Source organism: Saccopteryx leptura, chromosome 10 (assembly GCF_036850995.1).
Source record: "Saccopteryx leptura isolate mSacLep1 chromosome 10, mSacLep1_pri_phased_curated, whole genome shotgun sequence".
Lineage (NCBI taxonomy): Eukaryota > Metazoa > Chordata > Mammalia > Chiroptera > Emballonuridae > Saccopteryx > Saccopteryx leptura.
In genome coordinates, this window is record NC_089512.1 from 27,691,071 (window position 1) to 27,707,079 (window position 16,009).

The following is a 16,009-nucleotide window of genomic DNA, read 5'->3' on the forward strand; positions in this document are numbered from 1 at the left end:
TCTTGGAATTCATTCAGAAAAACCTGAAACACTACTTTGAAATATATATGCCTTTACATTTATTGTAGCATTATTTACAATAGTCAAGCTCTAGAAGTAGCCCAAGTGCCCATCAGTAGATGGGTGGATAAAAAAAGCTGTGGTATATTTACACAGTGGAATAGTACTCAGCTGTAAAAAACAAAAACAAAAAAACAAGAAGAAATCTTATCCTTTGCGACAGCATGGATGAATCTGGAAGTTAATATGCTAAGTGAAATAAGCCAATCAGAGAAAGACAAGTGCCATACAATTTCACTTATATGTGGAATCTAATGAACAGAATAGAAACAGTCTCATAGGACAGAGAACAGACTGACAGCTGTCAGAGGGAAGGAAGAGAGTTTGAAGGGCTGGGTAAAAAAGTTGAAGGGATTAAGCAAGAAAAACCCCCTCATAGACCACAGTATGGTGATTACCAGAGGAAAAGAAGGTTGAGGGAGGTAGAAGAGGGCAGACGGGGGATAAATGGTGATGGAAGGGGACTTGACTTGGGGTAATGAACACACAATATACATATAATGTATGATAGAACTGTACCTATATCATTTAATTAACCAATATCTAAAAACTAAGTATATGTATAATGTAATCTTCAAAAAGAGAAAAACCATGAGTATTACATAAAGATAAATACTACAAAATCACTAAATAAATAAATAAATAAATAAAATTTTAAAAAGCAAAATATATTTGTGTTATCCGCCAACTCATCAAATTTAGAAAATTTAGTAACTTTAAGATAAAGTTTCCATATTTGAATGTTAATGGGGAGACACATATAGGAGCAAGCTGAGAAGCAGTGGAGTGTAGCCTAGCTGCCCCCTGGGGATTGTTGTAGCTTCCCTCCAACTCCTACGGAGTGGGCACCTTTGTAAAACAGTAAGAACTAAAACTTCATCTCTGCACCTGCACGCAAAACTGTGAGAAGCTTTCTTTTCCAAACTTTTAGAGGCTCAGGACTCTCAAGTATAGGTCAGTGAACTGTTCTTAAATGTTTCCATTCTCCATTTCCCCCCAAAGTCAGTGATGTTTTAAATTCCATTAAGGCATATGTTCTTCTGATAGCTAGCATTTACTCCATCTTTAAGTTCTGTCAAGCTTGCTTATGTGTTAAATGACTATTTCTTTTCTTCAAACTCATAATAAAAAGTTCATTCCAGTTGTTCAAGTGAGAAAAGGTAATGGATCGTTTTTTCTTCCTTTGGAGCTGGTGTTATTATCATGGAAATATTTCCCTTTTTCTTTTATCCAAGTCCTTTCCTTTGCCTCTTTACTCTTTAATAAAAACATCTAATTGAGGTGTAATCAACATACAGTCAGATTCATCTTCCTAGAGTGCAGCTCAGTGAGTTGTCTCTCTTCCTTTCACTGTGCATTTCATTGCCATTCACGGCTCTACCTCAAGGTACCTGGAGGAACTAAACGCCATTCCCGTGTTTGTGTCTCTTCCCCAAGTGCAGCCTCAACAAAGGGGATTGATTTCCTATTCGCTTACAGTTGGTTCTGATTAGCTCTTGTCCTTTGCCATTGAAACAGAATTAAACAACAGAATTGGTATGGTTGTGTCATCTGTCTTTACCTGAATGAAACATTGTCAGAGGATGGAGTTAGAGGGGTGATCTTTATGCCTTGCCATTTAGGGAAATGGGTTCTTTATCTCAGCCTATGTTCTGCTTCAAACACTATTCGGAGCTGAGAACTGTAAAGATGTGCTCTGATCTGTGCTAATCTTTTCCTGAAGGCCTGGTACTTTGCAATGCTAGGTGCCCATGCCGTCACCAAGATCATATAAAATGCTTTAAAATTATTTATTTGAAATAAATGGTTAAGGCTCTGTATCAGTCAGGATTCATTACATGATGCTCTGGTCAAGCTCAAGCCAAAAATATTTTATTTATTTATTTTTTATTCTTAAATTTTATTTAGAAAATTAGCTTTAACAGGGTGACATTGAACAATAACAGTACCTAAGTTTCAGGTGAACATTTCTGTAGCTTTGAACTGTTGATTATATTGTATACCCATCACCCAAAGTCAAATCATTTTCTGTCACCTTATATCTGTCCCTCTTTATACCCTTCACTGCATCCCCTCTCATGCCCCCCTCCCCCACATTCTCTTACCCTGGTAACCACTTCACTTTTATCTATGTCCATGAGTCTTAGTTTTATATCTCGCCTATGTGAGAAGTTATACAGTTCTTAGCTTTTTCTGATTTACTTATTTCACTCAGTATAATGTTCTCAAAGTCCAGTCATATTGTCATAAATGTCACTATGTCATCCTTTCTTATGGCTGAGTAGTATCCCATTGTATAAATATCTTCTTTATCCAGTCCTCTATTAAGGGCCACTTTGGTTGTTACCATGTCTTGGTCACTATGAATAAAGCTGTGATGAACATGTGTCTTTAGGTACCAATGTTTTCAAATGTTGGAGGTAGATACCCAGTAGAGGAATTGCTGGCCATGGAGCCATCCTCAGCACCCAGGCCAACTTTGCTCCAATGAAGCCTTGGCTGCAGGAGGGGAAGAGAGAGAGAGAGAGAGAGAAAGGAGAGGGGGAGGGGTGGAGAAGCAGATGGGCGCTTCTCCTGTGTGCCCTGGCTGGGACTCCAACCGAGGACTTCCACACGCCGGGCTGATGCTCTACTGCTGAGCCAACCAGCCAGGGCCTCCCCATTTTTTAATTGGATTTTTTGCTTGTTTGTTGCTGAGCTTTGTGAGTTCTTTTTATGTCTTGGATATTAACCCCTTATAGGAGTTGTTTGCAAATATCATCTCCCATTTAGTTGATTGCCTATTTGTGTTGTATAAATTAGGGGATATTTCAAAATGAATATGAAGTAATAAAATGTCCTCTAATTTTTGTGAGCAGTGTAGTTGCTTTCCTTTGCTGTGCAGAAGATTTTCAGTTTGACAGACTCTTATTCATTTATTTTTGCCTTTGGTGTCAAATTCATGAATTGTTTGTTCTCTTCTGCCAAGGTCCATGAGCTTAGTACCTATGTCTTCTTTTACGTAATTCTTTGTTTTGGATCTTATATTTAGGTCTTTGATCCATTTTGAATTAATTTTTGTGCAGGGGGACAAACTATAGTCAAGTTTTATTCTTTTGCATATGGCTTTCCAATTTTCCCAACAACAATTATTGAAGAGGCTTTCTTTTCTCCATTGTGTGTTTTTGGCTCCTTTGTCAAAAATGATTTATCGACATAATATATGTGGTTTTATTTCTGGGCTCTCAGTCTTATTCCATTGATCTGTGTGTCTGTTTTTCTGCCGATACCATGCTGTTTTGACTATCGTGGCTCTACAGTACAATTAGAAGTAAGGTAGTATAATTCCTCTCGTTCCATTCTTTTCCTCAGGATTACTCTGATGTCATCTCCTTCAATAACATTTTTAAAAGTCCTTAAATGCTGGTTACTGTGCTGAGCACTTACATGCATTATTTAATTTAATTCTTATTCCAACACTGAGGTTAGTGTTACCTCCATTTCACAGATGATGAAATTGGGGCTCAGTGCCCACAGCTCCTCCTCTGGCTGCTGCCTTAGCTCGCTGATGGTGGTTGCAGCCAGGAATCCCGGCAGCGCAGGAGCTGGAGCTGCCAGGGCAGAGTGTGAGTAGCTGAAGCCCGAGCCTAGCCCAAGATCTTAAAGGCCAAACACACACACACACACACACACACACACACACACACACACACACACACACACACACAGGCTTATTTCTCACTCATGCTATATGTCTATTGATGGAACTCTGCTCTTCGTTAATATACAGGAAGCGAGGATGGTGGAGTAGCATCTCCCCTGTGCTTCCCTGATCACTGTGAGGGTTAAAGGGAATAGGTCAATTCTATGCTGGCTTTTTAAACTTCTCAGAAGTGACATATTTACGTTCACTTATATTTCAGTGACCAAAAAGTTCCATAGCCATGTGTCTGGAAAGATGAACCAGAAAAATATAAAGAGCCCTCTTAGGAAGCTTGATAGAAAACAAAAAGATTAAACAAAAATATGTTAATAGATCATCATCTTAAAATATTAGCCTTACATAATTATATCAATATATGTTCATTTGAAAACTCTGATATTTCAAAAATAGAATTAAACTTATAGCCTTACTTCTGGTCAAGAAATACAATTTTAAAATGATGACATGCCCTATAGTGATTCATGTGTGTGAGTTCTTCTTGTCGCATACTTTGCTTAGTCAAGAATTTTTCTTCTTCCGTCCACATTGTTTCCTTTTAATTACATGAAGACGAGGCTACTTGTAGTCTAAGTTTTAGTTCATTGTTGGGTATGTCACACAGTTGTGTGTAGACCATGAAAATGTCAGACTATTATTAATTTCCATAATATCTCTTTATTTTTTTGGATAGACTTACCAGCAGCGAGCCAGTAAGAGCAATTGCAACAATAAGGACCAGGAAGGTCCATCTTGCCGTGGTTTGCACACGCCACGTCAGAAGGCAGAATCTGGGGTGCCGGAAAGGAAGACACCCTGGGCCTGTTTACCAGGGAGAGCAGGAGAGACAACAATTATACAGGGAGCAACGTTTCATTCTCCATGAAGTTCTACTTTATTTAAAAATACTATAATGAGCAAAACCTGGTATTTATACAAACCCTTCCTCTCAAATAACTTCACTGGGCAGATTAGTGCCCTGTGGTATCTTGGAACCTGGCTTTGGTTCAAAGGAAAGCTTTGGCGAGGGACCATTCATCATATTCCATTTCCTTTAGTTGAAAGTTACAGGGCAGGTTTATATCCACACACTGCAGCAACAGAGCCCCTTTTAAAGTCTTATCTTAAAGACTTCTTTAAAGAATCACTGTCATCCCAGAGATGAGCAGGCTATCAGTGTTTAATCCTCCTTTATCTGCAGAGAACAAACTTCAGCTCTTTATCAGGAAAATACTTTCCAGTCAAATCCATTATAGTAACAGTCTTTACCGACTGGGGGTGGGAGACATTTATTGAATATCACCCTTGCATAATCGAGTTTTAATACCTTAATTTGTTTTATCAGTTTGTTAAATATTTATTGGGAAGTTCTCATTTTACTGATTAGGAAATCTGAAGCACAGATTAGGGGGCTGGCAGGTATAAGCCTTCTGTCTTTTACTCAGTCAGGAATGCCTATTGCCAGGTTCTGCTACGGGAGATAAAGCTCTGTTCCCAGGAACTCTGTGGATCTGCAAGAAGAGGAAAAGGCAAGGAGACAAATCATTATAAGTGCAAAATACCTTGCACGTGGAAGGCAATATTATTTACCGTTTATTTCATTCTTAACATAGCTAGGCATTATTTTAGATGCCATTCAAAACGATTTCCTCTACTGCTGACAAAACTCAGAGAATACTGATGGAAACTAAGGTTTGGAGATATCACAGCTGATATATAGTGGGACTAGGATCAGATCTCAGGTTTGATTCCAAATTCAGGTGCTTAACTACTTTGCTAAACTGCCTCAATAAAAATTTTGATAAAAAATTAAAATAGATACAAATAAGACCTGGAGGTTGCTATGGGTTCAAAGGAGAGATGGGCTCCTATAATCTTTAATAGTCTTTTCACATTCTTCTCCACTCTTTGGTGCTTTCTCCACTCTTTGACCTCTCCAGGTTATTTTTTTTTTTTTTTTTTTTTTTTTTACAGAGACAGAGAGAGAGAGAGTCAGACAGGGACAGACAGACAGGAATGGAGAGATGAGAAGCATCAATCATTAGTTTTTTGTTGTGCGTTGCAACTTCTTAGTTGTTTAATGATTGCTTTCTCATATGTGCCTTGACCGCGGGCCTTCAGCAGACTGAGTAACCCCTTGCTGGAGCCAGCGACCCTGGGTCCAAGCTGGTGAGCTTTTTGCTCAAGCCAGATGAACCCGTGCTCAAGCTGGTGACCTCGAGGTCTCGAACCTGGGTCCTTCCACATCCCAGTCCAACGCTCTATCCACTGCGCCCCGCCTGGTCAAGCTGGTTATTCTTGTAATATACTGCATGATTCATTAATTTATCATTTCTACTGATTACAGTTTCCCCTGCTATTCTCCATTCTCCTTTGTCCTCAATAGAAGGTAAGCTCCATGCTGGCAGGGACCTCTGTTTGATTCATTGTGAATGCCAAATGTCTAGAATAATGACTGGCGCATAGTAAGAGTTCTGTAAATATTTGTCCAGTTTAATACAGCCATAACTTTAATTGGAAGACTGCCCTCTTACAGGCTTGTCAGAATTTCCAGATAATTGTGGGATATTTTTAGGTTCAAATGGGGACAGTAGTATTAAAAGTATGAGGATTCTGTCCAACATAAATAATCTTCAAAATCTGGGCATAACCAAGAATGTATGGAGAATGTATATATAACCTATTGCTAGTGTTGAGATAGCTGACAAAGTATCCTTATGTGATGAAAAAGAACAGCTGTTCAGCTTATGTTTTATTTTAAATAACTTAGACTCTGAATACCATTTTTTTTTAGGGATAGCTGAAAAGCAATTTGAGGAGTTTTGCTTTGCCCTTTCCTTCCCAATCTGTCCTTCGAGCCACCTAGATCTGTTGACACACAATTGCCTCTGTCTTCCTGTTAATGGCACAGTCCCTGGGGTCACTGTTGGTGACCGAAGACTGTCAATGAACTTCCTTTGCTGAATGAACTTAGGCAAAATGCCATGAATTTTTTTTTTTTTTTTTGTATTTTTCTGAAGCTGGAAACGGGGAGAGACAGTCAGACAGACTCCCGCATGCCCCCGACCGGGATCCACCCGGCACGCTCACCAGGGGCAACGCTCTACCCACCAGGGGGTGATGCTCTGCCCCTCCATGAATTTTGACCTGGGTTTCTGTGCAGATCTGCAGAGAAACCAGAGGTTGACCATGAATGACCCTGCTTAGATTTTAGCAGCACAGACCAAATATGGCAATGGGGTTGTCAAAAAAAACTAACGATTTGAGTATAGACACTAGCTACATCTTACCAGTAACAGCTCAAACCTGCAACATTGTTCTTTTGTGCAGGAAACGGAAGGATGGGGAGCCTCCTAGGCTCACATGGAGATGGTGCTGAATGCCACGACTGTCAGAAGTCTCTTGTAGGTTTCCATTCTTTGTCTCTTATTTACTTGTTTAAGGTACCAGGAGTGCGGTCTAGGTGGTTACTTTTTCACTTGGGTTTTGGGACCTTGGTGCTTTGAGCTGTGAGACAACATTAGAAATAAGTTCCTGAAGGATGACATTTGAAGCCAGCACAGACAGTTCAAAACCAGATCACAATATCCAAGAGCTAGCCCGGAAGTGGCAACCTAAGCCTAGAGCCGAAACTGGATGAACATGTAGTAACCAAGTCTCAGTGAGACTGAGTTGGGCCAACACCTTGGTCTGGGGAGAAATGGCCGACTGTGGAGTCCTGAGGCAAAAGCCAGATACTTTTATGGGCTTCCTATTCTACCTGTGTGTGCACATCAGGTATATATAATAGTAATTGACCTATGCCAAATAAATAATTTCTTGAGTAACAGAAAAAAAAAATTATTGTCATACGCACTGAAATGATAGCCAAGATGAACATCCTTGATGCCACGCCCCCTGGAAAAAGCCCAAGATGTTATCTTTGAAAAGAACCCAAACTTTTTTCAATTGTCTCCTATTCCTGTATCTTTCCTCTATGTAGGGTAAAGTTTGCACTGACGGGCTTGTGAGTTCATACAGGTAGGAAAGAAATCCCAGCTTCTTTTTATCAAAGCTACATACATGTCTTGGTATCAGTAATTTTTTACTAAATGGCAGGAAACTTGCTAATAGGTTTTTTTCCAGGATGACTTAGGCAATAAAAACCTTCACAGAACCTGAGGAAGTCTTTGCAATACTTAGGTTTTGGTACATATGCTCTGCTTTTAGAAATAGACCTCATTTATTGTTGTCCCATAGGCATTTGGTGATTCAGCCTAGAAGTAGCATATACTGATGGCTGGACAACACTGGACTCCAGGTAGCCCAGGGCGGGACTTCCTGAGGAAGTGGAGTCACTCTTCACTGGATTGCTGAGCTAGTGTCCCATGGGCATTTGGTGATTCAGCCTAGAAGTAGCATACACTGATGGCTGGACAACACTGGACTCCAGGTAGCCCAGGGCGGGACTTCCTGAGGAAGTGGAGTCACTCTTCACTGGATTGCTGAGCTAGTGTCCCATGGGCATTTGGTGATTCAGCCTAGAAGTAGCATACACTGATGGCTGGATAACACTAGACTCCAGGTAGCCCAGGGCGGGACTTCCTGAGGAAGTGGAGTCACTCTTCACTGGATTGCTGAGCTAGTGTCCCATGGGCATTTGGTGATTCAGCCTAGAAGTAGCATACACTGATGGCTGGACACCACTGGACTCCAGGTAGCCCAGGGCGGGACTTCCTGAGGAAGTGGAGTCACTCTTCACTGGATTGCTGAGCTAGTGTCCCATGGGCATTTGGTGATTCAGCCTAGAAGTAGCATACACTGATGGCTGGACAACACTGGACTCCAGGTAGCCCAGGGCGGGACTTCCTGAGGAAGTGGAGTCACTCTTCACTGGATTGCTGAGCTAGATGGTGTAATTTTGGGCTCTCCCAGTATCTCCTCTCAGGTCACTGATACAGACGGTAGGAGAGTTGATACAGAAGTCAAATTTGTATATATACATGCTCTTTGGAATAGTCTTTTCTCTTAGCACTAAGCACCATGCTTGGCAAAGTGTGTCCACAATCCAAGGATGGCTATCAGCTTCCTCTTGAATGTCTGGTCACTTTGTTTGTAGTCTGGTGGCTCTGCTCAGGCTCTGGGGATGTGCTGTGATAGATTAGCAATGTTTGCAAGGAGGTGAGTGGGAAAATAAGTATTCAGAAGCCCCTAAACCTAACTTCTAAAGGTAAAGGACTACTGCAAAGCACTCCCCTGAGCCTTTAACATAGCCTTTTGGGGGCCTATCATTAACGAAGTTGCAAAACAGTTTTTGGAAAAAGGAAAATTGGAGAATTATAGATTTATTAGCTATAGTAGTGAACACAATGTTAATCATCGATTTTTTAAATTTTTTTTTTTTTTTTTTTTGTATTTTTCTGAAGCTGGAAACGGGGAGAGACAGTCAGACAGACTCCCGCATGCGCCCGACCGGGATCTACCTGGCACGCCCACCAGGGGCGACGCTCTGCCCACCAGGGGGCGATGCTCTGCCCCTCCGGGGCGTCGCTCTGCCGCGACCAGAGCCACTCTAGCGCCTGGGGCAGAGGCCAAGGAGCCATCCCCAGCGCCCGGGCCATCTTTGCTCCAATGGAGCCTTGGCTGTGGGAGGGGAAGAGAGAGACAGAGAGGAAGGAGGGGGTGGTGGAGAAGCAAATGGGCGCTTCTCCTATGTGCCCTGGCCGGGAATTGAACCCAGGTCCCCCGCACGCCAGGCCGACGCTCTACCGCTGAGCCAACCGGCCAGGGCCAGGGCCGATTTTTTAAATCTTTAACATTTTTCTTTTATTCAGTATTTAAAAGTGGTTTATAAACTAACTAACCTTATCACTTCATGTTGCAGAATCCGGTAAATTTTCTATTTTAGAGGAAGCATTTTTTGTTTGTTTGTTTGTTTAATGAAACTCCCTTTCAGTGTTGAGTTGGGTACACACTTCCTTATAAGGCAATGAAGTATGATAACTAGATCTGTGTTATCCATACTCTTTCTCTTCATGATCCTAGAACTATATCCTGTGTCCTCTTGGCCTCAGAGCGCTTTGGCTAGAGTTAGGACCACTTTGACAATGAGACTGCTATCTCCTCAGGACAAATATAGCTGTGCCTCCTGGATTCTGTTCTAGAATGGCACTCTTAAGCTTTCAGACCCTCAGTCTTTAAATACAGCCTGGATGGTTGACCTGAACCACGGATCAGCAAACTATGACCTGTCAGTCAAATTCTGTCCACTGCCTGTGGACTTGCCAAGAGTTAAGTGTAACCTTTATATTTTGATAATAGGAAACACTAAAGTTGGATACAAACTAACTGTGTGCATCTTGGTCCACAAAGCCCAAAGTATTGACTACTTTACCCTTTGCAGAAGAGTTTACTAACTTTTCAATTAAATAACAATAGCACATTGTTTAAACATTTAAGGGATACCTAATTACTGTGTCTATTCTGCAGATAGTTGGCTCGTGAGATTTAATACATGCGAGAGATGTTTGCTTTGTTTTGTTTTTTAATAGATTGAGTCAAAGAATATCAATGTCAAAATCAGGCTGAATAGTTCTAAAAATTTCATACAGAAAAATGTCATTTTTGTTTTGGGCTATATCTGAGAGATTAATGCATCAGAACAAATAACATAGTTAAGTCCCTGGCCTGTTGGCTCAGTGGTAGAGGGTCAACCTGTCTGTGGAAGTTCCAGGTTTAATTCCTGGTCAGGGCACACAGGAGAGGTGACCATCTGCTTCTCATCACCTTCTTTTTCTTCTCCTTCTCCTTCTCCTTCTCCTCCTCCTCCTTCTTCTCCTCCTCCTCCTCCTTCTTCTCCTCCTTCTTTTCCCTCTCTCTCTTTCTCTCTCTCTCTTCCCCTCTGCAGTCATGGCTCAATTGTTTCAAGTGCATCAGCCCCGGGCACGGAGAATGTCTCCATCCAGTCTCTACTTCAGGTGCTAAAAATAGCTCCATTGCCAGCATGAGCCCAGATGGGTAGAGGATAGGCCCCAGACTGGGGTTGCCAGATGGATCCCAGTCGGGGCGCATGTGGGAGTTTGTCTCTGTAGCTCCCTACACTCACTTAAAAAAAAACAACACAAAAAACAAAAACATCAACAAAGTTAAAACAATCTAGAATTCGGGTTGAGAGGGACAATTCTAGAGGTCCACGTGAAGGACTTTGATCTGTTGGAATACATTGCACACTTGGGGAAAACTTTCCTCGCAGGCTTTTCAAATTTTAAAATCCATCCAGATCTGTGGAAATTGCTAACATGCTGATTCTGATGTGACATATCTGTGGCGTGGCCTGAGGCTCTGCATTTCTAGCAGGGCTGCAGGGCTGCTGCTCAGTGTTCATGAGTTGAGAAGACTCTGGTCCTTTCCCACTGAGACTTCACCCCTTCTCTCTTGAGCCATGAGGAACTCTCACTGTGGAGATAGTCCTTCGCCCTTGAAAGTCAAGAGCAAAAAGATCACAAAACACCTGGACCAAGTTATTGTTTTACTGACAACATTTTACAGCTTTGGCATTCATCTATCAAGGTTGGTATGGAAATTATCAAGAACAATTGCCTCAAATGGCGTATGTCTTCCTGGAGGCAAAAGTGACAGCCTAATGGCTGTACCTTTGAAATACAGTGCTGTATATTTACCGGGCCCTGCAAACAGCAGACAAATGCTGATGGCGGGGGAAGAAAAGCAATTCATAATAACCATAGGGAGCTCACATTTCATAAGGCAGGCTAATTGTTATTGGGGTTATACTAAAGTTCACCCCATCTGTGCCTCATAAGTACTATAGTGCTCTCACTTTCCACAGTGGGAGATTATGCAAAATCATAAAGCTTTGAGCTTTAATATCATTCTGACTTCTGAAGTTTGCATTATCAGTAATAGAAGTGGTTTGTGAGTAAATGAACAAATTGAATAAGCAGACTGAATTAGCAACTTCCTGTTTTGTTTTTATACACCTATTACAGGTTTAGGTTTATTTTTATAGAAGGTCTCCTTCCCTCTCTCCCTCTCTCTCTTCTTTCCTTCTACTTTTTTTATTCTTTTATTTTTGGAAAAGATTCCCTGATATTTAAGGCTATATATTATATTTATGTAATTCAAAGTGACAGAGGGAAAAAAAGTCTTTTTTTCCATCTTTTTTTTTTTTTTAGATCTACAGTTACATAAAGAAATGATTTGTGGAACCAAGGAGGATCTGTCTGTAAAGCAAACCAAGAAAAAAGAATTTGATGTCATTATTAATGAAGCAGGTGCACATTATTTCAAGTTCCCATTTTAGCTGGGCAGTGATTTGCAATGAAAGCTGACATGTTCATGTTTGCCAGGCTAAAAAAACCAAGGCCTATTGAAAGTCAGGGTAGAAAAAAAAAGAAAAAAGAAAAAAGAAATACTCCTCTTTTACAGGCCTAAGTTATTGTTGCAGAATTATTATTGCTTCCCTTTAGAAAGCTAATTTTTATCTTTCTCTGTTGCCATGAGCTTGCTAGTATGATGGAGACCACACAGACTGTAGTTATTTGTAAGACTCTCTCCACAGCTAATGGCTAATAATTGTTCATTCAAGTGTAGGGAAATTTAAGGCACTCTTCTCCCCATGGTTATTCCAACTTTTTTTTGTGTGTGTGACACAAATGTAATTGCTTGGAGTAAACCGTCTTCAAGATTTCTGAGTGAAGCTGTAAAATATTTAGCTGTCATAAAAATGATGAACATATTTAGTCTATTAATTATAAGCGTCCCATCACAAGGTCTTTCTCTCTCCTTTAATTGAATCACACGACTAATTGAGGCAAAAGAGGAAATAATTGACCTTTAAAAGTAGTTTCACAGTAGATCTGTCTGGGCTATAATTCTTTCTCATTTCAACAGAACAGATTTTAAGACTTATGAATATTTTAGAGTTCTACTTACATATTTTTTCCTCCTTCAGTGAAAGAGCTATCCTGACAGTGTATCTTTTTTTCTTTTGTAACAAGCATGGTCCACGCACCTGCTGGAAACCTTTTCTTGTGGAAGGCAGTTCACACACACACACACAGTAACCAATCTGAATTTATCTGTAGGCTGGGACTTTTTATAGCATTAGATTCATCAAGAGCATCTGAGTAATAAGGGTTTGTATCTGATTTTTGGATGAGATGCTGAAACCTTGTTTAATAGAATAATTGCTTCAAATAGCACCTGGAGGTGAGGTTGATATTGAAGTAGTATTCTGGTTTCCAGGAGAAATATCCAGTTCGGTAGGCGAAATTGCTCCATTTCCATGTGTTAGAAAATAATATTCAAGACCCTTATCATGTTCTTTTAAACTATATACTTTTTTTAAATTTTATTTTATTTATTCATTTTAGAGAGGAGAGAGAAAGGAAGAGGGAGAGAGGAGAGAGAGACAGAGAGAGAAGGTGGGGAGGAGCTGGAAGCATCAACTCCCATATGTGCCTTGACCAGGCAAGCCCAGGGTTTCAAACCGGCAACCTCAGCATTTCCAGGTTGATGCTTTATCCACTGCGCCACCACAGGTCAGGCCTAAACTATATACTTTTTTTTTAATTGAGTGCTGGAAAATAACAAAACAAGAGTGTTCGTGTCAGTTTCCCCTGTGGAATGTGGCTGACCCAAATAAAAGTGAGCTACCAGAATGAGCCAGTAAAACAGTTCTAGGAGTTTCGTTCTTGGAGAAGGAACATCATAGGGCCGTTCAGTTTTACGTCAGTGTGTTTGATGCCACTTCATTTTTTTTTTTTTTAATTTATCTTTCTGGCTCTGAGAAGAAACCATAGAAAACGCAGATGGGCAAATGGATCTTTCCCCATGATAAGTTCCAATTTGGTCTCGAACGCAGAAGAAGTAGGTAACTGGAAATCTGCAATAGAAAAGAGACATGAGCCCTGGCCGATTGGCTCAGTGGTAGAGCTTCGGCCTGGCGTGAGGAAGTCCCGGGTTCGATTCCCGGCCAGGGCACACAGGAGAGGCGCCCATCTGCTTCTCCACCCCTCCCCCTCTCCTTCCTCTCTGTCTCTCTCTTCCCCTCCCGCAGCTGAGGCTCCATTGGAGCAAAAAGATGACCCGGGCGCTGGGGATGGCTCCTTGGCCTCTGCCCCAGGCGCTAGAGTGGCTCTGGTTGCGACAGAGCGACCACCGGATGGGCAGAGCATTGCCCCCCGGTGGGCGTGCCGGGTGGATCCAGGTTGGGCGCATGCGGGAGTCTGTCTGATTGCCTCCCTGTTTCCAGCTTCAGAAAAATACAAAAAAAAAGAAAAAAAAAAAAAAAGAAAAGAGACACGAGGTTTTCAACTCTTTGCTGTCCAGGAGCTTGGAAGATACTGTCAAGTCCCAAATGACAAAAAGTAAACTTAGGGTGAAAGCAAAAGGCATGTTATGTATTGAGGCCAGGCAAAACCAGTGTTGGGTTCAAGTTGGAGAAGCATAGCAGATCACTCAGAGGTAGGTAATGAACGAGATAGGTTCTGTAAGTTTGAAACGTTTCAGTATTTCTATGCACAGAAGGTGGAAATAAATACGATGGTAAGACAAATGTCTAAGCTGCATTTAATAGGTAAATGTACCTGTTCCAACTTACTTAAGGACAAACCTACAGCACCTATCTCATTTGTAATCCGAGGCCTGCATATTATTTGCTTCAAATACTTATGTCAATAGGTACTACACTACACTAATTGGTAGAGTCATAGTTTAAAAGGAAAAGTGTAATTAAGAATCCGCGTGTTAGAATATTTGACGGAGTCATTAATATCTGGTTGGTGCCTATCTTGTTGGATTGTCCCTAGCAATGGCTATCAACTGACGGTCCAGTGGCATGGATTGCAAGGTGTCTGATTTCAGAAGCCTTCCAGAGCCCAACCTATTAAGTGAGAGCAAATTTAGGAATTACGTAGTTTCGTTCTATGACGCCTGTCATATGCGTATCAAGATTTCAAATTAAAGGTCTCCTGCATTAATGAATTTGACTTGACAAAAATATCACCCTTTGTTTACATGTAATGCCTTTTCTATTCTCCATTTGCTTCTCTGTTTTATTGGCTTTTCAGAAACAAGTGCCCTTGGAAAGGAAAACTTATGTTGCCGATTAAAAGAATGTATAGATAGGGCATTCATTTAAGATGACTTGTCTAGTAGTTCTACAATAAAACCTACTTATTTAAACTTAGCTGCCATGGGTGAATGTGCTCTCGTACGTACACACGTGGGCCTCAGCTTTCAGATCTCGGCTTCCCTAGGACAGCTGTAGAGCCAGGTAAATCCACAGTGGGCAAAAGTAGGTTTACAGTTGTGAGTATGCAAAACACAGAGTTTATTCTTATATTGAGATTTATTAATCATGGTCCTATCTTCCACAGAAACAGCTGTAAATCTACTTTGCCCCACCCTGTATATGGAACTCCTACTGTGACACAGACCCTTGCCTTGCCTTTCGTTTGATCTTCACACGTTCTCTCTAAGTCGTCGCCTCCTGATTCTCTGGGAATGGGTGGGAATGGTAGCATCTGCGTAGTCTCAGTTACGTAGCTCTGGGCTGTGACACAGATGGTTTCTTATGGTCTCATAGCCATTTCTGGAAGGGTTAGACCTGTCTCCTTAACATGATCCTAACTGTCCCACTGGTCTGACCTGCCTTATGCTCCTCCATTTTCCGTATGTTACCCTGACATGATTGTTAGATAAATGGTGAATTATATTTCTGTGTATCTTCTATCCCACATCACTGTCACTCTTGAATACAACTGCTCCCAAATTAGTTTACAGAACGATATAAAATTTCTACAGCAAATAGATTTGGCTCTAGCTGATTTATACTCTATTATTTGTCAGTTAGTGTTTTGTATACAGTGTGTTTTCTCATTGCTTTCTTTTTTAATATTTTGCTTAGATATTTTAGAGAGAGGAGAGAGAGACAAAAAGGAGAGAGAAAAAGAGGCAGGGGTGAGGAGTGGGAAGCATCAACTCTCCCATATTTGCCTTGACCAGGCAAGCCCAGGGCCTCGAACTGGCAACATCAGCATTCCAGGTCGAGGCTTTATCCACTGCACCACCACAAGTCAGGTGTCTCCCTGGTTTTTTTTTGTTTGTTTGTTTTAATTTTGGTTTTATGGTCTGCTGTAGATTTTACGTTCCAAATATGAATTGTTGTAGACTTTTAGAAGTGAGTTTCATAGGCAAACATTATAAAATGAATTCAATGCTTGGGGAGATGACTGGACCCTGGAATCACTGAGGAGGCAAACAGATGCC